The following is a 21,822-nucleotide window of genomic DNA, read 5'->3' on the forward strand; positions in this document are numbered from 1 at the left end:
TATAAAGAAATGGAAAGACATTCCCTGCTCATGGATTGGAAGAATAAATATTGTCAAAATGTCAATACTACCCAAAGCTATCTACACATTGAATGCAATCCCAATCAAAATTGCACCAGCATTCTTCTCGAAACTAGAACAAGCCATCCTAAAATTCATATGGAACCACAAAAGGCCCCGAATACCCAAAGTAATTTTGAAGAAGAAAACCAAAGTAGGAGGCATCACAATCCCAGACTTTAGCCTCTACTACAAAGCTGTCATCATCAAGACAGCATGGTATTGGCACAAAAACAGACACATAGACCAATGGAATAGAATAGAAACCCCAGAACTAGACCCACAAAAGTATGGCCAACTCATCTTTGACAAAGCAGGAAAGAATATCCAATGGAAAAAAGACAGTCTCTTTCACAAATGGTGCTGGGAGAACTGGACAGCAACATGCAGAAGGTTGAAACTAGACCACTTTCTCACACCATTCACAAAAATAAATTCAAAATGGATAAAGGACCTGAATGTGAGACAGGAAACCATCAAAACCCTAGAGGAGAAAACAGGAAAAGACCTCTCTGACCTCAGCTGTAGCAATCTCTTACTCGACACATCCCCAAAGGCAAGGGAATTAAAAGCAAAAATGAATTACTGGGACCTTATGAAGATAAAAAGCTTCTGCACAGCAAAGGAAACAACCAACAAAACTAAAAGGCAACCAACGGAATGGGAAAAGATATTTGCAAATGACATATCGGACAAAGGGCTAGTATCCAAAATCTATAAAGAGCTCACCAAACTCCACACCCGAAAAACAAATAACCCAGTGAAGAAATGGGCAGAAAACATGAATAGACACTTCTCTAAAGAAGACATCCGGATGGCCAACAGGCACATGAAAAGATGTTCAACGTCGCTCCTTATCAGGGAAATACAAATCAAAACCACACTCAGATATCACCTCACGCCAGTCAGAGTGGCCAAAATGAACAAATCAGGAGACTATAGATGCTGGAGAGGATGTGGAGAAACGGGAACCCTCTTGCACTCTTGGTGGGAATGCAAACTGGTGCAGCCGCTCTGGAAAGCAGTGTGGAGTTTCCTCAGATAATTAAAAATAGACCTACCCTATGACCCAGCAATAGCACTGCTAGGAATTTACCCAAGGGATACAGGAGTCCTGATGCATAGGGGCACTTGTACCCCAATGTTTATAGCAGCACTCTCAACAATAGCCAAATTATGGAAAGAGCCGAAATGTCCATCAACTGATGAATGGATAAAGAAATTGTGGTTTATATACACAATGGAATACTACGTGGCAATGAGAAAAAATGAAATATGGCCTTTTGTAGCAACGTGGATGGAACTGGAGAGTGTGATGCTAAGTGAAATAAGCCATACAGAGAAAGACAGATACTATATGGTTTCACTCTTATGTGGATCCTGAGAAACTTAACAGAAACCCATGGGGGAGGGGAAGAAAAAAAATAAAGAGGTTAGAGTGGAAGAGAGCCAAAGCATAAGAGACTGTTAAAAACTGAGAACAAACTGATGGTTGATGGGGGGTGGGAGGGAGGGGAGGGTGGGTGATGGGTATTGAGGAGGGCACCTTTTGGGATGATCACTGGGTGTTGTAATGAAACCAATTTGACAATAAATTTCATATATTAAAAAAAAGAGTCTGTTTTATGGTTTGACTCTCTTTTTCCCCTATGTTCACCTGTTTTGTTTCTTAGATTCCACATATGAGTGAAATCATATGGCATTTGTATTTCTCTGACTTATTTCACTTAGTATAATACTCTTTATCTCCATCCATATCTTTGCAAATGGCAGGATTTCATTATTTTTTATGGCTGAGTAATATTCCATTGTATATATATACACACCACATCTTCTTTATCCATTTATCAGGAGATGGACATTTGGGCTCTTTCCATAATTTCGCTATTTTTGGTAATGTTGCTATAAACATCAGGAATAAATTCAATGAAAGACCTAAATTTAAGATAGCAGCCTATCAAATTCTTAGAGAAGAACACAGGCAGTAACCTCTTTGACATTGGCCTTAGCAACTTCTTACTGGATATGTCTCCTGAGGCAAGAGAAACAAAAGCAAAAATAGACTATTGGGACTTCATCACAATAAAAAAAAAAAAAAAAAAACTTCTGCACAATGAAGGAAACAATCAACAAAGCTAAAAGGCAACCTACAGAATGGGGCAAGATATTTATAAATGACACTATCTGATAAAACGTTAGTATCCAAAATATATAAACAACTTATAAAACTCAACACCCAAAAATAAGTAATCCAATTAATAATGGGCAGAAGACATAAACAGACAGTTTTCCAAAGAAGACATCCAGATAGCCAACAGACACCTGAAAAGATGCTTAACATCACTGATTGTCAGGGAAAAAGAAATCAAAACTACAATGAGATATCACCTGACACCTCAGAAGGGCTAAAATCAACAACATAAGAAACAACAGGTGTTGGTGAGGATACGGAGAAAAAGGAACCTTCTTGCACTGTTGGTGGGAATGCCAACTGGTGCAGCCACTGTGGAAAACAGTATGGAGGTTGCTCAAAAAGTTAAAAATAGAACTACCTTAGGATCCAGTAATTGCACTACTAGGTATTTACCCAAAGAACACAAGAACATGAATTTAAAAGGACATATTCACCTGTATGTTTATATCAGCATCATTTACAATAGCTCAAATATGAAAGCAGCCTAAGTGTCCATCAATAGATGGATAGATAAAGAGGATCAAGCAAAATAAGTCAGCCAATGAAAGACGAATACCATATGATTTTACTCATGTGCAAATTAAGAAACAAAACAAATTAGCACAGGGGGAAAAAAGAGAGAGGCGAATAAAGAAAGATTCTTAGGGCACCTGGGTGGCTCAGTTGGTTTAACATATGACTCTTGATTTCAGCTCAGGTACTGATCTCATGGTTTGTAGGATTGAGCTCTGTGTTGGGCTCATGCTGATAGTACAGAGTCTGCTTGGGATTCTCTTTCTCCCTCTCCCTCTGCCCCTCCCCCACTTGCTCACGTGCTTTCTCTCTCTCTCTCTCTCTCTCTCTCTCTCTCAAAATAAATAAATAAACTTTTTAAAAAATAAACATATTTTTAATTATAGAGAACTGATAGTTACCACAGGGGACGTGGGTGGGGGAATGATTAAGTAGGTGATGGAGATTAAGGAATGCATTTGTTGTAATGAGCACTGGGTGTTGTATAGAAATGCTGAATCACTAAATTGTACACTTGATAATAATATTGCACTGTGTGTTAACTAGCTGAAATTTAAATAACAATTTTAAGAAAAAACACTACCAAAAAAAGAAAACTACATGCTAGTTTCTCTGATGAATGTGGATGCAAAAATCCTGAACAAAATATTAGCAAACCAAATCCAACAATACTTTTAAAATATATGCAATACAATCATGTGGGATTTACTCCTGGCATGCAATGATACAATGTTTGCAAATCAGTCAACTTGATACATCACATTAACAAGGGAAAGGATAAAAACAATATCACCTTTTTTAATGGATTCAGAAAAGCATTTGACAAAGCACAACATCTACTCATGATACAAACTGTCCAAAAAGTAGGTTTGGTGGGGGGCGCCTGGGTGGCTCACTGGGTTAAGAATCCAAGTCTTGATATCCGCTCAGGTATCCACTCATGGTCCATGAGATCGAGCCCCTCATTGGACTTGGTGCTGACAGTGTGGAGCCTGCTTGAGATTCTCTGACTCTCCCTCTCTCTCCCTCTGCCCCACCCCCGCTTGCTCTCTGTCTCAAAATAAATAAATAAACATTGTGGGTTTTTTTAAACTAGGTTTGGTGGAAACATAACTCAACCTAATAAAGGCCATATATAAAAAACCCACAGTAACATCATACTCAATGGTGAAAAACTCAGAAATTTTCCCCTAAGAACAGGAACAAGACAAGGATATCCACTCTCACCACTTTTATTCAACATAGTACTGGAAGTCCTAGTTACAGCAAGTAGACAATAAAAAGAAATAAAAGACATCCAAATTAGTTAGGAAGAAATAAAACGTTCACTATTTGTAGATGGCATAATACTATATATATATATATATATACCCTAAATATTCCACCAAAAAAACTATTAGAACTGATAAACGAATTTAGTAAAGTTGAAGGATACAAAGATCAATATACAGGAATGTCGCGACCGGCGCGACAAACACCGAGGTCAGGGTCCTGAGGGTAGGGGAATGCAAGAAAAAAGAGAGAGAAGAAAGTTTGGGAACAGGAGGGTCTCCTGGGCTGATGGCCCAAGTGACGGCTTTATTGTTGCTGTACACAATCTTTTATATCCAGACTCTTATGGGTCAGGCCATTCTAAGAATAAACAGGTTTCACATAATCGCTGCCAACCAAAACATTTAGTTCTGTGTTTCTTGTGCATTTTCTAGATGGGTCACAACAAGACCTTGTTGATAAAATTGCTAGCAAAACACAATTCCCATGTTTGTTTCTATCTGACTCGGGGTAGAAAAAGGGAGGTAGCATTACTGCCAACACCTGCAGACCACAGGCTTCAGGAATTAACTTTCTCAGCCTTGACAAGGCTTTCGTATGCCCTTGAAAGTGGGGGAATGGGAGGGAGAACCACCGGGTTGGCTGAGTCAACAGGGAACATTGCTCGACCCGGTCTCAGCCTGGCACCGGGCCCTGGTCCCCCACACAGGAATCTGTTGCATTTCCATACTCTAATAATGAAGTAACAGAAAGAAATTAAGAAAACAATCCCATTTACAATTGCACCTAAAAGAATAAAATGGCTAGGAATAAACTTAAAGAAGGGAGTGAAAGACCTGTACTCTGAGGATTATAAAACACTGATGAAAGAAATTGAAGATGACACAAACAAATGGAAAGATATTCTATGTTCATAGATTGGAGGAAAAAATATTGTTAAAATGTTCATACTTTCCAAAGCAATCTACAGATTCAACGCAATCCTTATCATAATACCAACACCATTTTTCACAAACTAGAACAATCTTAAAATTTGTATGGAACCACAAAAGACTTCTTGAGAAAGAACAAAATGGGAGGTATCACAATCCAAGGTATACTAAAAGCTATAATAATCAAAATATAATGGTATTCACACAAAAATAGACACATAGATCAGTAGAACAGAATAGAGAGCCCAGAAATAAACCTACACTTTTATGATAAATTAATCCATACAAAAAAGACAAGAATATACAATGGGAAAAAGATAGTCTCTTCAACAAATGGTGCTGTGAAAACTGGACAGCCACATGTAAAAGAATGAAACTGGATCACTTTCTTACACCACACACAAAAACTCTAAATGGATTACAGGCCTAACAGTGAGACCTACAATTTCTAAAATAAAACATAGGCAGTAATCTTTTTGACACAGAAACATTTTTCTTGATATATCTCCCTTGGCCAAAGTAAACAAATGAAAGTTAAACTATTGGGACTACACCAAAATTAAAACTTGTGAACAATGAGGGAAACCATCAATAAAAGAAAAAGACAACTCACCTAATGGGAGAAGATATTTGCAAATGATGTATCTGCTAAAGGGTTAATATCCCAACTATATAAAGAACTTATACAACTCAATACCCCACAAATAAATAACCCAATTAAAAAATGGACAGAAGACATGCATAGACATTTCTCCAAAAAAGACATCCAGATGGCCAACAGACACATGAAAAGATGCTCAACATCACTGATCATCAGAGAAATGCAAATCAAAACCACAATGAGTATCACTTCACATCTGTCAGAATGGCTAAACCAAAAACACAAGAAACAGCAAGTGTTGGCTAGGATGTGGAAGAAAAGGAACACTCATGCACTGTTGGTGGGAATGCAAAGTGGTGCAGCCACTGTGGAAGAAAGTATGGAGGTTCCTCAAAAAACCAAAAATAGAATTTCCCTATAATCCAATAATTCCACTACTAAGTATTTACCCAAGAGTATGAAAGCACTAATTCAAAAAGATATATGCACCTCTATGTTTATTGAAAAATGATTTACAATAGCCAAATTGTGGGATCAATGTAAGTGCCTATCAATAAATGAATGGAGAACGAAGATGTGGTATATATACATAATGAAATATTACTCAGCCATAAAAAGAAAAAATCTTGCTATTTGCAACAACATGAATGGATCTAGAGGGCATAATGCTAAGTGAAATAAGTCAATCAGAGAAAAAAATACCATCCAATTTCACTGATATGTGGAATTTAAGAAACCAAAGGACAAATGGAAAAAAATAGAGAGACAAACTAAGAAACAGACCCAACTATAGAGAACAAACTGATGGTTACCAGAGGGAGGTGCATGGGGGGATGGGTGAAATAGGTGAAGAGGATTAAGAGTACACTTACCATGATGAGCACTGAGTAATGTATACAATTGGTGGATCAGTATATTGAAACTAATATAACATTGTATATTAACCATACAGAATTAAAATCTTAAAAAACAGTCTCTTAAATATAGAGAATAAAACGGTGGTTGCCAGAGGGTAGGTGGGGAGGGGGATGAGTGAAACAGTTGAAGGGGATTACAAGTAGATTTATCTGTCTGTCTCTGTCTCAAAAATAAATAAACATTGAAAAAAGTTGTTGAGGCACTGGGTGGCTCAGTCGCTTAAGCGTCCAAATTCGTTCAGGTCATGATCTCATGGCTTGTGGGTTCGAGCCCCGCATCGGGCTCTGGGCTGACAGCTTAGAGCCTGGAGCCTGCTTCGGATTCTGTGTCTCCCTCTCTCTCTCTGCCCCTCCCCCACTCATGCTCTGTCTCTCTCTATCAAAAATAAATAAACATTTAAAAAAATTTTTAAATTGTTGAAGAGTAGACTTATCATGATGAGCACTGAATAATATATAGAATTATCGAATCACTGCATTGTACACTGGAAGCTAATATACACTGTATGTTAATTATTCTGGATTTTATAAATAAGTAAATATGTAATCTATTTCCAAAGACTCTCAAGGATTGTCAAACACAAGTTATTATGCTTTGTTGGCCTCTTTCTCTACAGCCAAAATGTCTTTCAATTTTACCTGTTGGTAAAGTTCCTAGGTCCTATATGTAAATATTCAAAGGGGAAAAAAAACAACAAAAATAATAATCCAAAAGAGGAGTAGTGAAAGGATGAGGAAGGAAAAAATGCAAGGTTGCAAGAGACTTCTATGCTCCTTAAAGACACTTAAGCCACAGGCAGTCTATTCCTTTAATGTAACTGCTATCAAGCACTACCCAAGGATGTGATGGTAGAATTCTAGACGTACCAGGAGAATGGTCATCTAAACAGAAACTCTTGTTTTCCTGGCTCTTCCCTGGTGTTTTAGGCTTATAAGCCCCACTCTCTGCTTCACGGGGATCATTTTGTAGCACAGTTTCTTCAATCTTGGGCATCTTGATGTTATCTGGAATGAGGAAGACAAGAAGAGGTAAGCTGTTGGTAGTATAAGATCTGGCTCTGACCAGGGATGAGGGAGAGGAGGGCTCTTCAGCTGCCATTGTGTGCCTTGATGACAGAACCTACTTCTCCCAGTTAAGGTGGTTAGGAACAAAGGCTTCAAGAGCCTCTTATTGCAATAGATAAGGTCCTCAAACAGCCTTGGAGGAAGGAGAACTTGAGATTAGTAGGACTGCCTTTCCTTAAATCAAAGCAGTTAAGTATAAGGCAAGCAAAAGAGGAAATCAAGACCCAGAGATGGACAATGACTTGCCAAAAAGCAGTGCACAGAAAGAGTGGAGCTAGGAGAGGAAACTTCCTCAACTCTGACTGCCTTTTATTAGTCCAGGAATGAGCCCCTTCCTCCTTAAATTTTACCCCAGACCCGCCTTTGACTATGAAGAGAGTAGTGGCTAGACTCATGCAGCAAGAGACCCCCTTGGGGACCCTGGTACATCACCTCCTCCCAGCCCTCGACCTGCTGCCCCTAGGCAGCTGCTTCTGTTAATGAAGCCCTTCTGCCTCATCAGTCTGGTCCTGGAGCATACCTTGGTAGGGCAGGAGGGGAGATCAGCAGGAAGGGACTGAGTGGAACCATGGAAATGATGAGACCTACCTGGAGCACACCCCTGCCAAAGATGCCAGGTAGAAGGGTCCAAAGCCTAAAAACAAAGGGTAACCAGTATCACAGGTAGCAAGAAGGGTTTTGTGCCCCGGGTACTATGGAACCAAGAGACCAGGAAAGGCAAGCAGGGAGGCATCATTGGTGATAAAGAATGGCATTCTTCATCTTATGAATTCCGTGCTTCTCCATTTCCCTGTGGATGGTTTTGGGGAAGAGTTGTTCTTGTGAAATTCCCTGTGTGCACTTTCACTCTTTCTCTCTCTCCTCTCTCTGTGATTAGGGCTCCCTCCTCATCATAGCACCTGAAACTCTTTTCTCCCCCAAATAAACTCTCCACAGCTCCTACCTTCCAGGATGTGGCAGTTTTTTCACCTTTAGTTATATCCTTTTGCTCTCTCAGTCTTCACATCAATTTCTTGGGTGTTCAAAATGATTTGATATTTAGCTGTGTTTGAGGAAGGAAGCAAGCCTAGGGTCTCCCTAACCCTCCACCATCTTAACTCCTCTCCTACACTTTTGATTCATTATATTGCACACCTGAACTAATATAACGTTGTATGTTAATTGTACTTGAATTTTAAAAAGTAAATTAATTTTAAAAATAGAGCTGAAATTCCTCATGTAAAAAAGAGGAGAGAGAGAGTGACATTCTCATTTTTGGCCACCCCAAATTTCTTTCTCAGTTTGGTGTCCTGGGGCTTGAAATTCCTAACACCTTAGAGGTATTTCCTTCTAATTATTCTTAACCCCAGGAAGTTCCTTTTTTAAAATGCACATATGTCCTGGGAGAGGTCACCTGGGCCCAGGTTCTGGCCTTTTGTCATCCCAGGGTGTTATCTATCAACCATCAACAAATTCCATAGTTGTGCTATACATATCCCACATGATGTAGAGCTGCACATCTGAAAACTTTTTGAACATTTCAAAGAGAAATGTAAAAGTAAAGGATTGTTATAACTCATTGCTAAAGGTTTTTTCAATTATACCCTCCATATTATTGAAAATGACTCTTGAGAAAAACAGAAGACTCTTTAGGTCCCAAAGCAATGCAGCACTAACGTTAAAATTTCAAATTCCAAGATAACATGAAAGATATTTGAGGTAAGAGGGGATGATGTTTTTCCAGAGCATCTCAAAGCCCACTTCAAAGGTAGCCACCCACTTAGCCAATTTCTAGGCCACGTTTGACCACTGGTATCTTGGGGGGGGGGGAGATCAGCATGACTGAGATAGAGATTTGCAGAATCTGAGAACCAGGAGACATTTTGGAAGTTTCATTTTAAAGGTGAGATAACTAAAGCCCAGAGAGAGGAAATTCCTTTCTCATTCAGAGTTGAGGAGCCCAAGAAGAAAATTTTGATGTGGTGGTGCTAAGGGTCAGGAGGATCAGAATATGACAGAGGGGAGGATGGTGAAACTATATTAAGGACTCTTCCCTTTTGGCAGCATTGGCTCCTCTCAGGGAACTGCTATTGCACAAGCCCTGCCTAATCAGACAGAAATGGCTAGTCATCCTCTCAGTTGGCTGGTCACCTTTCCCAAGCCCAGTATACATCCTTCTTACGCGGAGCCACTCTGTCCAGGAGAGGCCTCCCAATCCCAGTCCCTTGATTCAGTGAGAGAAAGTCTAGAAATAATACTTTTAAACTGAAAACATTTTGTTTTTCTTCACAAAAAAGTAGCCATTAAAAATCAGGGATCTGGAACAGAAATAAAATGCAAACCTCAGGGGCTCGAAAGTCTAGAAAAGGCATGAAGTAAGAAAAGAATTGAAGGAGGGATAAGAGGTCTGGGGAGAATATCTTTCCAATATCTCTCTGTTTCCTAGCCCTACAACATCCTTATGTTCCTCCCAGGGACATGAAAGGGGAGCATCTGACCTCATTTAAACCTAACTTTATTCCCACTTCATCCCCTCATGGGATTGTCAAGGGATGATGAGCTGTAGCATGCTAACATTTGATCTATTTCATTTTTAAAATCTATGCCATTCTGCTGATTCCTTTTTTATTTTTTTTTTTACATTTATTTATTTTTGAGAAACAGAGTGAGACAAAGTGTGAGAGGGAGAGGGGCAGAGAGAGAAGGGACACAGAATCCAAAGCAGCCTCCAGGCTCTGAGCAAGCGGTCAGCACAGAGCCTGATGCGGGGCTCAAACCCACAAACCTTGAGATCATGACCTGAGTCGAAGTCAGACGCTCAACCGACAAAGCCACCCAGGCGCCCCTACCATTCTTCTGATTCTTAATACATTTTTGTCATGAACTAAAAATTATCGATTTCACCATAATATTTTTGTAGTACAATTTGTTCAAAGGAAAATCGTGGATTTTTTCAACAATATCAAAATTATCTGTTTTACTAAGTAGTCATTTCTATTAGTTAATTTTCTAGGATTCTAACATTCAATATCAAAGGCTTTTTTCAGAAATGGCTACATTTTTATAATATGAATTATAGTATCCTAAAGTTTTATGTATTTATCTATTATTTGGTCTTGTGGCATGACAAATTTAAAAAGTAAGGAGTCGGGCCAGGAAGGTGATGGGCAGGATGGAGACAACCTTGGAGCAGTACTTGGAGGACACAATGAAGAATCCATCCATTGTTGGAGTCCTCTGCACAGATTCCAAGAATTTAATCTGGGCTGCTGCAGGACTTTGTCACATTGGCATGCTGGGTGATCTCTGTTCTAACCCAGCAAGCAGCTAAGCTAATCTCAGACCCCACTAATATTCCTGTGGTGTTTCTAGAATCAGATAATGGGAACATTATGATCCAGAAACATGATAGCATCATGGTGGCAATGTAAAAAATGGCCTCTTGACATCTCATATCAGTTCTCCAGCAGCATGTCATTTGGGGTTGATCCTACCTTATGTTAATTATCTTGTAGAACTATTAAGGTTCTAGTAGTTAGGCCATTTATTTAGTGTTCATTGGGCACTTTTCTGTTAGTTTTAGAGTAAGCTGCTTTTTAAATAATTTATTGTCAAGTTAGCTAATATACAGTGTATACAGTGTAGTCTTGGCTTCAGGAGTAGATTCCCATGATTCATCACTTACATACAACACCCAGTGCTCATCCCAAGTGCCCTCCTCAATGCCCATCTCCCATTTTCCTTCCCCCCCAACTCCCACCCCCATCAACCCTCAGTTTGTTTTATGTATGCTGCTTTTTGACACCCAATGGACTGACTCATCAAAATATTAGTAAGAAAGGATCATGTTTTGAAGCAGCAGATCCAGGTCAATTGAGGTCATAGAATTTTGTTATATTCAATAAATCTGGTTGGAGGAAAGCTTGGATCTTTTCTGGATTCTTTTTTTAAAAGTAAGAATACAAAAAAGATTTCATATGGGTTATATCTGCCAATATTTATTTTATTAATTATTAAAGCTCAATTAAAAATGTTTTTGTTAATTCATTTAAAAATTACCCTAATACAGGAGTACTGATGCATAGGGTCACTTGTACCCCAATGTTTATAGCAGCACTCTCAACAATAGCCAAATTATGGAAAGAGCCGAAATGTCCATCAACTGATGAATGGATAAAGAAATTGTGGTTTATATACACAATGGAATACTACGTGGCAATGAGAAAGAACGAAGTATGGCCCTTTGTAGCAATGTGGATGGAACTGGAGAGTGTGATGCTAAGTGAAATAAGCCATACAGAGAAAGACAGATACCATATGGTTTCACTCTTATGTGGATCCTGAGAAACTTAACAGAAACCCATGGGGGAGGGGAAGGAAAAAAAAAAAGAGGTTAGAGTGGAAGAGAGCCAAAGCATAAGAGACTCTTAAAAACAGAACAAACTGAGGGTTGATGGGGGGTGGGAGGGAGGAGAGGGTGGGTGATGGGTATTGAGGAGGGCACATTTTGGGATGAGCACTGGGTGTTGTATAGAAACCAATTTGACAATAAACTTCATATATTGAAAAAAAATAAAAAATAAATAAAAAAAATAAAATGCTACCAGAGGAAAAAATAAATAAATAAAGTTACCATGTAATCCAGAAATCCCATATCTGGGTATACATGCAAAATAATTGAAATCAGGATCTTGAAGAGATATTTGCACGCTTGCAGCATCATCCATTATAGATAGCCACAATGAGGAAACAACCTAAACATCTGTTGACAGTTGAATGGATAAAAAAAAAAATATGGTATATACATACAATGGAATATTATTCAGTTTTAAAAAGGCAGGAAATCCCTGCCACATTGGCATAATATTGATGAACCTAGAGGAAATTATGCTAAGTGAAATGAACAACTCACAGAAGGAAAAATACAGCATGATTCTACTTACATGATGTATCTAAAATAGTCAATGTATCTTAGAAACAGAAGTAGAATGGTGACTGCCAGGGGCTGAGAGGAGCGGGGAAATGAGGAGTTGCTGTTCAATGGGTATAAAGTTTCAGTTATTCAAGATTAATAATTGCCAGTGAACTGCTCTCCAACATTGTGTCCATGGTTAACAACACTTTATTGTGGACTTAAAATTTTTCAGGAGAATAGGTCTCACATTAACTGTTCTTACCACAATAAAAAAATTAATGCTATACTGTAATAGTGATCATCTGTAAGATGATCATCACATTGTTTAAAAATATGTTTTGGGGCACCTGAGTGGCTCAGTGTGTTAAGCGTCTGACTTCAGCTCAGGTCATGATCTCACGGTTTGTGAGTTTGAGCCCTACGTTGGGCTCTGTACTGACATAGCCCGCTTTGGATTCTGTCTCCCTCTTTCTCTGCCCCTCCTCCACTCCTGCTCTGTTTCTCTCAAAAACAAATAAACATTAATTTAAAAAAAATACCCTAAATATCAATTATATCACTTAAACATGAATTAAACTTTTACATGAAAAATATGAGGAAATGATCATTTTTTATGTACTTAAAAATCTTCTTCATATCTGTCCTAATAGAAAGCCACTGTATTCCTGTATCTGCTTCACACTAAATACCTAGCCATATGATATATACTATATCTATGAAAATGCCCACCTTGTGGAAAATGAGATTTAAAAAGGTAAATAAGTTTATTATGGAAGTAGTTTATACCTTACAGACCCTTCAAAAAGCTAACCTAGAAAGTCTCAGAACTGACCATTTAGTAGCTCATTATTTAGCAAATCAACTCATCATCAGGGAAATACAAATCAAAACCACAATGAGATACCACCTTACACCTGTCAGAATGGCTAACATTAACAACTCAGGCAACAACAGATGTTGGCGAGGATGCGGAGAAAGAGGATCTCTTTTGCATTTTTGGTGGGAATACGAGCTGGTGTAGCCACTCTGGAGAACAATATGGAGGTTCCTCAAAAAACTAAAAATAGAACTACCCTATGACCCAGCAATTGCACTACTAAGCATTTATCCAAGGGATACAGGTGTGCTGTTTCGAAGGGACACATGCACCCTCATGTTTATAGCAGCACTATCAACAATAGCCAAAGTATGGAAAGAGCCCAAATGTCCATCAATGGATGAATGGATAAAGAGGATGTCATTATTTAGCAAATCAATTATGGAACAAACTCACTATTTCCTTTTGAGCAAATTGCACTATAGATACATTAAACTAAAGCTGATAATACTTAGTTCATTGTAAAAGAAAACGATATTTTAAAATCATAAGGTCATCACAAGTCCAAAAAGTGAAGTAGATAAAACTCTACTGGGCTACAGTTCTTATTATGAAAACTTAGGTGGTTCCAAAAATAGCTTTTGGTTTTTGATGCTCAGATCCCTCTGAGTACACTTCACTTACAGCTACTGTTCTTGGTGATAGAATTTTTGCCTTCAGACCTAGTGTTCTTGGCCAGCTCCCTGGCCAGCTATTTGGACCCCCTTGAAGGTGATAGTCAAAAGTCTTTGTAATGAGACAACTGGGGAGCCTTGTCTGAGATGCATTGGAAAATACTATTAAGAAAAGAGTTCATTTTATACCTGGCCTCTTATAAAATGATGATACACCTGTCTCAGAGCCTTGTAGACATAGATGAAATAATTGTCTCAGTGACATGTATTTTGCTTCTATTCCTTCAGGGTTTTAGAGGCATCTTCATCAGATCCCTTGTTGTTACATACAAAATTTAGCAGAAAGTCCAGGTATTGTGTAAAAACCTTTTCAGTACCTTGGAAAAACATCAGTGCCTGGGGACAGGGTAGGGCGTATTTATAGGCCTTGTATTCACATGAGTTATTGAGTAAACTCAATATCTAATTAGGTAAAATGTAATGCAACAAAGCCTGCCAATAAACTACACCATGTTAAATGTGATTGGATACTCTTCCTATTTGGCATGAGCCAATTAGAAAGCAAGGAATAATCAGATTAATAGAAGCTTCCTGTGGCTTCCATAAAAACATTTTGAACAGACCTCTGCCTACAGTACCAAATTAATGTAGAGATATAGCTAGCACTACATATTGTTTGGGGACTGCATTACATTACTGATCTGCATGAATCTTCTCCCAGCCCTCTTCTACAAAGCCCCCTCCTCTGCTCTGCACTTTTTTTCCTATCTCTATACAAAGCTGTTTGTCCTTGTATTAAGCCCATGAGGATGGGAACATATATTTCCTCCATGGTCTGCTTAGCTCAACTGAATTTTCCCAATAACCTTTTGTGGTATAGACTCTTTTTAGCCTCATTTTTAGATGAGGTAGGAGAAGAGACAGAGAAACTAAGTAACCTTTCCAAAGATGACACTGCTGGTACATGGAAAATCATGTACCAGGTTGGTCTGAGTCCAAAGTCCAAGCACTTGAACACTGCCCTCTGTCATACTCTCTGTCAGACTGTGGTGGTATCTTCAATGCATGGATACCCAGACAATCTGAGGTGATCCCGTCTTTACAACAAGCTTTTCCATAGCCTTATCTTTTATTCAAAGGCTTTATTATCAGCTCAGAGGCATAAAAACAAAAACCTCAAGTCAATATCCCTGCAAAATATTTTCTTGTGCAACCACTGGAAGTTTTTTGAGCAGTAGTTAACACGTTCAACACTTCCTGTGCTCAATTCTATATTGCAATTGCAATAGCTGTCTTAAGCATATGCAAAGCCATTCCATGTTTCATAATTGTGTCCAATATACTGTGGAGGTAATTGTGGGAAGCAGAGAGTGGAAAAAGTTTCCATGTTGGGATTAAACTGCTATTATTTGATGACCCACATTCAGCTCTCTACACTTAAACATTGTTACAGAAACCTGAATGTTGTTCCCATATGTAGAATATACAGTTATACAACAGAGGAATTGGTGATCCCATCAACCAATGCTTTTGCCTTTAATTAGTTACCAGAGTTATGTCAGCATCCCTTCCTGGATCTTTGGAGATGTTTCCTCGCCATTTGATATTACTGGAGAGAACAAAATATTCAGTAAAATGGTCAAGTTGAGGACTTAATTATAATTATTACTGAAAAGGAAAATTTATTGAACATTGGAGTCCGTGTCATACCTATTAAAAAGAAGATTTAATGAACCAGAACTTTCTCTACCTCTAACATTGCCAGTTTACCACCCTTATAGATTAGATTCCTGTTTCAGTTGGTGTTGTTTAAACCAGGCATTGCTAAACTACTAAGAGTCACCATTGACTAATTTATGGGGAATACTTCAATTATCTTTCATGACATATCTGTGAAGTAAATATTATCTCCATCTTTATGGATGAAGAAACTGAAATACAAAAGATCATCATTTGCCCAAGATCATACAGATGGGAAGTTGGACAGCCAATAATAAAATATATTTCAAAGTATTTAAGTGTCCAGGGGCAAGATATTTTTGTCAGACGTGAATGTGAATTCATTAAATTTTAGGGTATTTATAAAACTCACATACCTCTGCCATGTCATAAGTATTTTAAATCATGACACTAAATGAGATTTTTGATCTTTTGCACAGATGGAGCAGGAATGAAATTGTTTGACTTTTCTCTTTTGATTAACTTCCTGCACCTTTTTTTCCAGCATATATTATTTCTTTAAGACATTTTGCCCTTTTATATTCTTGGTAATTAGGGCCATATCTCTCTGTGTACATTAATGGGATAAATGTGTAAAAGCACTGTCCAAGTAACTTTGCAAAGGACGTGGATGAGAAGACAACCATTTAACCTGTGGAAGTAGCTACTGATTACAAAGTTTAACTATAGAAGTAGAGGAGCTGAGCTACAATCTGTCAAACTTACTGTGCACACATACAGTCTGAGCCAAGGCTGAGGGAAAGACCCTGGCTTCCAGTTTTTGCTCCACTGCTGTCTCTAGGAAAATAGAAAAGTAAACTTAAATTGTCATGTATTCAACAAGATGTCTAATGAATCAGAATGAATTAGGTTCAGGACACTGGAACAGCCAGGTACCAAGAAAAAGCATTTATATCCATAGGCAGTTCACTTATAAGAAAGCCTACTTTAGATTGGGAAACCTGGGGTTCTGAAGCAGGTGGAAAAGTCCAGGGCTTGATTCAGGAGACATAAACACATGATTCTCCACCCCCCATGTAAAGCAAGAGATAAAAGGGAGAAATATTCATATCCTCTTTGTCAATATGGTGGTAATAAAAAAAAATAATAATAATAATGCAGCTCCTTTCTATTCTCTCCCACATCTGTCCCTGCCACCACTAATTCTCTGTTTACCAATTGCTTGTCCTCTTATAATTCAGGCCCAGCCTTTGTGAAAATACTTCTGAATTCAAAACCTAGCTGTAGAGAAACCTATCATGGTTGAAGCATGTGCAATACACATTTTCCCTTCTATGACTCACTAAACAGAGTTTATTATTTTTAACTTTATTTCGAACCTCCAACAATGGTACTCTGCCCATGGATCATTCTAAGTCGGTACAGCTTAAAGAAGCAGAAGAATGTACAGCACAAGGACCTGTAAAGGCTGAATACACACCCCAAAATGTGGCTCTCCCTCTTTTTAACCCTCTTTTCTTAAGATCTTCACACAGTCACAAAGTCACTCATTTGAATTCTTGCCTTATTCCTTATATGAATCTATAAGTCCTTGGAGAACAGAATTCTCTTTTCCTTGTCTCCCATATTCCATATACAGATCCTTAGACTTAACAGGCTCTTGCCAACGGCTGGCTTAATTGAAGAAATGCTTTACCCTTTAAAGGATAAAGTCTGTGCTATCCCAGCCTCAAAAGAATTTTAAGTGGTAAACCATTTATCTAAAGCAGTGTTTTTTTTTTAAATGTTTATATATTTTGAGAAAGAGAGGGAGAGAACACACATGAGCAGGGGTGGGGCAGAGTGTGAGGGAGAGACAGAATCCAAGCAGGCTTTGCACTCTGATGCAGGGCTCATGAACTGTGAGATCATGACCTAAGCTGAAATCAAGAGTTGGACGCTTAACCTACTGAGCTCCCCAGGCAGTGGTAGTTCACCCCTGAATCAGTGATACTTAAACTTATTTATGTATCAGAAATCACCTGGAAGACATGTTAAAACAGAGTACTAGGTCATTCCCTTAGACCTAATTTAGTAGGTCTAAGATGGGGCCTGAGAATTTGTATTTCTAACAAGTTCCCTGGTGAAGCTGATGCTGCTGATTCAGAGACCACACTTGGAGAATAAGTGATTTAAAGTAAAAGTCTTGCAGACTAATCACTCCATCAGTTTCCTGTAAAGACATCAATAATATTTACCCATATCCAGTAAACAAAGACCATACATGAAAGAGGCCCAGAAGACAGATATTGGAAACATCTGAAGCCATGCATCACAAAAAGAGAGAAGTGGTCATATATACATCATCACTTTTCAAAACTATGACATAAGAACATCCCTTGACTCACTGAATCTGAATCTCCTGGGGCAAAGCCTAGGAATACTCACTAATCACTAAGAGTTATTCTCAGGCTCATGACTCAGGGACCACACTTTTAAAAGTTCTGCTGTATATATTCTCAAACAATTATCAAACAGCCGAGGGAAATTATGTATATCATCCTAAGTTACCTTCTTTTCTTGAGTGGCACCTTCTCCTGTGTGACCTAAAATGTCTCTTTTCCAGAGAGTGAAGAAAATCATAAGAGACTATTAACAACCCTAAGCAAACCATAAGAGACTCTTTTTTTCTGTTATAGAGAACAAACTGAGACTTGATGGAGGGAGGTGGACAGGGGATAGGTTTAAATGGGTGAGGGGTATTAAGAAGGGCCCTTGTGATGAGTGCTGGGTATTATATGTAAGTGATGAATCACTAAATTCTGTACCTGGAACCAATTTTACTATATGTGTTAACTAACTAGAATTTAAATAAAAACTTGAAATAAAAAAAGATTTAAGTATTTCAAAAAGTCTCTTCTGAGTCTCAGTTTCTTCACTTGACAAATGCAGCTCCACCATGCAGCAAGTTCTAGTTCTGCTCTAGGCTCTGCCATCAAGTAACTTTTTTTCTTTCCCATAAATGTAACTGCTGCAGCTAGAACTTAGTGATGTTGATTTTTCAGTTTTTCCAGGTTTATTGAGATATAATTGACATATAACATTGTAAGTTTAAGGTTTACAACATAATGATTTGACATATCTATATATGGTTAAATGATTGCCACAATAAGCTTAGTTAACAGATTTATCACCTGACATAATTACATTTATTTCTTTGGGGGGTGAGAATTTTTAAGATCTACATTCTCAGCAACTTTCAAATATACAATACAGTATTGTTAGGTAGAGTCACCATGCTGTATATTACATCCTCAGGACTCATTCATTTTATAAATAAAAGTCTATATCCTTTGACTACCTTTACTCATTTACTCCACATGCCACCTATCTCTGGGCCCTGCAAACCACCAATATGCTCTGTTTCTATGAGTTCAAGTTTTTTTAGATTCCATATATAAGTGAGATCATATAATATTTGCCTTTCTCTGTGACTGATTTCATTTAGCATAATGCCCTCAATGTTCAACCTTGTTGTCACAAGTGGCAGGATTTCCTTCTTTTTTTTTTTTTATAACAAAATAGTATTCTATTGTGTATATATGTGTATATATATATCACATTTTATTTATCCATTCATCTGTCAACAGACCCTTAGGTTGTTTCCATGTCTTGGTCATTGTAAATAATGCTACAATAAACATGAGGATGCAGCTATCTCTTTGAGATTGTGATTTCATTTCCGTTTGATATATACCCAGGGATGGAATTGCTGGATCAAAAGGTAGTTCTACTTTTAATGTTCTGGGAAACCTCCACACTGTTTTCCATAGTAGCTGTATTAATTTTCATTCCCACTGATATGAACAAGGATTCCCTTTTCTTCACATGCTCACCAACACTTGTTATATCTTGTCTTTTTGATAATAGCCACTTTAACAGGTGTGAGGTGATATCTCATTGTGATTTTGATTTGCATTTCCTTAATAACTGGTGATGTTGATCACCTTTTATGTGTTTGCTATTCACTTGAATGCCTCCTTTGGAAAAAATGTCAGTTTAGTTCCTTTGCTCATTTTAAATCAGATTATTTGCTTTTATGATATTGAGTTGTAGTTCTTCATATATTTGGGATATCAACTCCTTATCAGATATGTACTTTGCAAATATTTTTTTCTAATTCTGTGGTTGCTTTTTAATTTTATTGATCATTCTTTGGTTGTACAGAAGCTTTTTAGTTTGATGTACTCCTACTTGTTCACTTTTGCTTTTATTGTTTGTGACTTAGTGTCAAATCCATGAAATTATTGTCAAGACCAATACAAAGAAGCTTTTTCTTATATTTTCTTCTAGGAGTTTTATGGTTTCAGATTTTACATTTAAGGTTTAATCCATTTTGAGTTATATTTGTGAGTAGTATAAGATATGGGTAAATTTTTATTCATTTACATAGAATTATTGATTTTCCCAATGCTACTTATTGAAGACACTCTCTATTCTCTATTTAGTATTCTTGGTTCCCTTGTCAAATATTAGTTGACCATGTATACATGGGCTTATTTCATTGATATCATTCTGTGCTATTGGTCTATGTGTCTGTATTTATGTCAATACATAAATATATTTGATTACATAGCTTTGTAATACGGTTTGAGATCAGGAAGTGTGATGTCTCCAGCTTTGCTCTTCTTTCTCAAAGTTTTGCTTTGGTTATTTTGGGGCTTTTATGGTTCCATAATAATTTTAGTGTTTTTTTTTCTGTGAAAAATGGCATTGGAATATTAGTAAAGATTGAATTGAATCTGTAGATGGCTTTGGGTAGTATGGGCATTTTAAGAATATTAATGCTTATAATCCACGAACATAGGATACCTTTCCATTTATTTGTGTCTTCAATTTCTTTCATGAGTGTATTATTATATTAATGTATAGATCTTTCACTTTGTTGGTTAAATTTATTAAGTATTTTACTGTTTTTGATACTATTGTGAATAGGATTATTTTATTTATTCAGGTATTTAACTGTTACTGTATAGAAACATAACTGATTTTTCCATGTTGATTTTGTATCCTAACTTTACTGGATTTGTTGATTAGTTTTAACAGTTTTTATGGTGGAGTTTTTAGGGTTTTCTATGCAGAAGATCATATTATCTGTAAACAGAGACAATTTTACTGTTTTTCCCCCAATTTGTATGCCTTTTATTTATTTTTCTTGCCTGACTTCTCTGGCTAGGACTTCCAGTACTGTGTTGAATAGAAGTGGTGAGAGTGGACAACTTGTCTTTTTCCTGATCATAGAGGAAAGTCTTTCAAACTTTCACCATTGAGTATGATGCTACCTGGGCATGTCGCATATGGCTTATATTGTGTTGAGGTACTCTCTCTACACCCAATTTGTTGAGATTTTATCATGAATTGATGTTGAATTTTGTCAGATGCTTTTTTGTGCCTCTATTGCAATGATTATGTTATTTTTATCTTTCATTCTATTGATGTGATTTATTAGATTATTTATTTCCATATGATGAACCATCTTTACATAACAGGAATGAATCCCATTGATCACAGTGTATGATACTTTTAATGTGATGCTGACTTCAGTTTACAAGTATTTTGTTGAGTATTTTTACATCTATATTCATCAATATTAATTTAGGTTTATTATCTTTTAGTGTCTTTATCTAGCTTTGGTATAAAGATAATGCTGGCCATATAAAGAAGTTTGGGAGTGTCCATCCTCTTCAAATTTTTGGAAGAGTTTGACAAATATTGGCATTAATTCTTATTTAAACTTTTGGTAGAATGAACCAATGAAATTTTCTGGTTTGGGGCTTTTCTTTGTTTGTTTGTTTGTTTTTTGTTTTTCTCTATAGGTTTCTTATTTTTTTAAAAAAATTGACTTTATTGTCAAATCGGTTTCCATACAACACCCAGTGCTCATCCCAAGTGCCCTCCTCCATGTCCATCACCAACTTTCCCCTCCCCCCACCCCCATCAACCCTCAGTTTGATATCAGTTCTCAAGAGTCTCTTATGGTTTGCCTCTCTCCCTCTCTGTAACTATTTTTCCCCTTCCTCTCCCTCATGGTCTTCTGTGAAGAGGTGATGCAATCAAATGGAACAATACCCATATCATAGGAATTCCAGAAGAAGAAAGAGAAAGGTGTGATTGAACAAATCATAGCTGAGAACTTCCGGAATCTGGGGAAGGAAACAGACATC

The 21,822-nt window shown here is 37.4% G+C and overlaps 2 pseudogenes; one reads left to right on the top strand and one right to left on the bottom strand.

The window, feature by feature from the left end:
- Positions 1–7,588, bottom strand: part of LOC125931352 (T-complex protein 11 X-linked protein 2-like) — a 15,804-nt pseudogene extending 8,216 nt beyond the window's left edge.
- A 3,117-nt stretch (positions 7,589–10,705) lies between these two features.
- LOC125931845 (ragulator complex protein LAMTOR5-like) lies at positions 10,706–10,979 on the top strand (annotated as a pseudogene).
- The last annotated feature ends 10,843 nt before the right edge of the window (positions 10,980–21,822 follow it).

This window comes from Panthera uncia, chromosome X (genome assembly GCF_023721935.1).
Source record: "Panthera uncia isolate 11264 chromosome X, Puncia_PCG_1.0, whole genome shotgun sequence".
NCBI classification, from domain to species: Eukaryota; Metazoa; Chordata; class Mammalia; order Carnivora; family Felidae; genus Panthera; species Panthera uncia.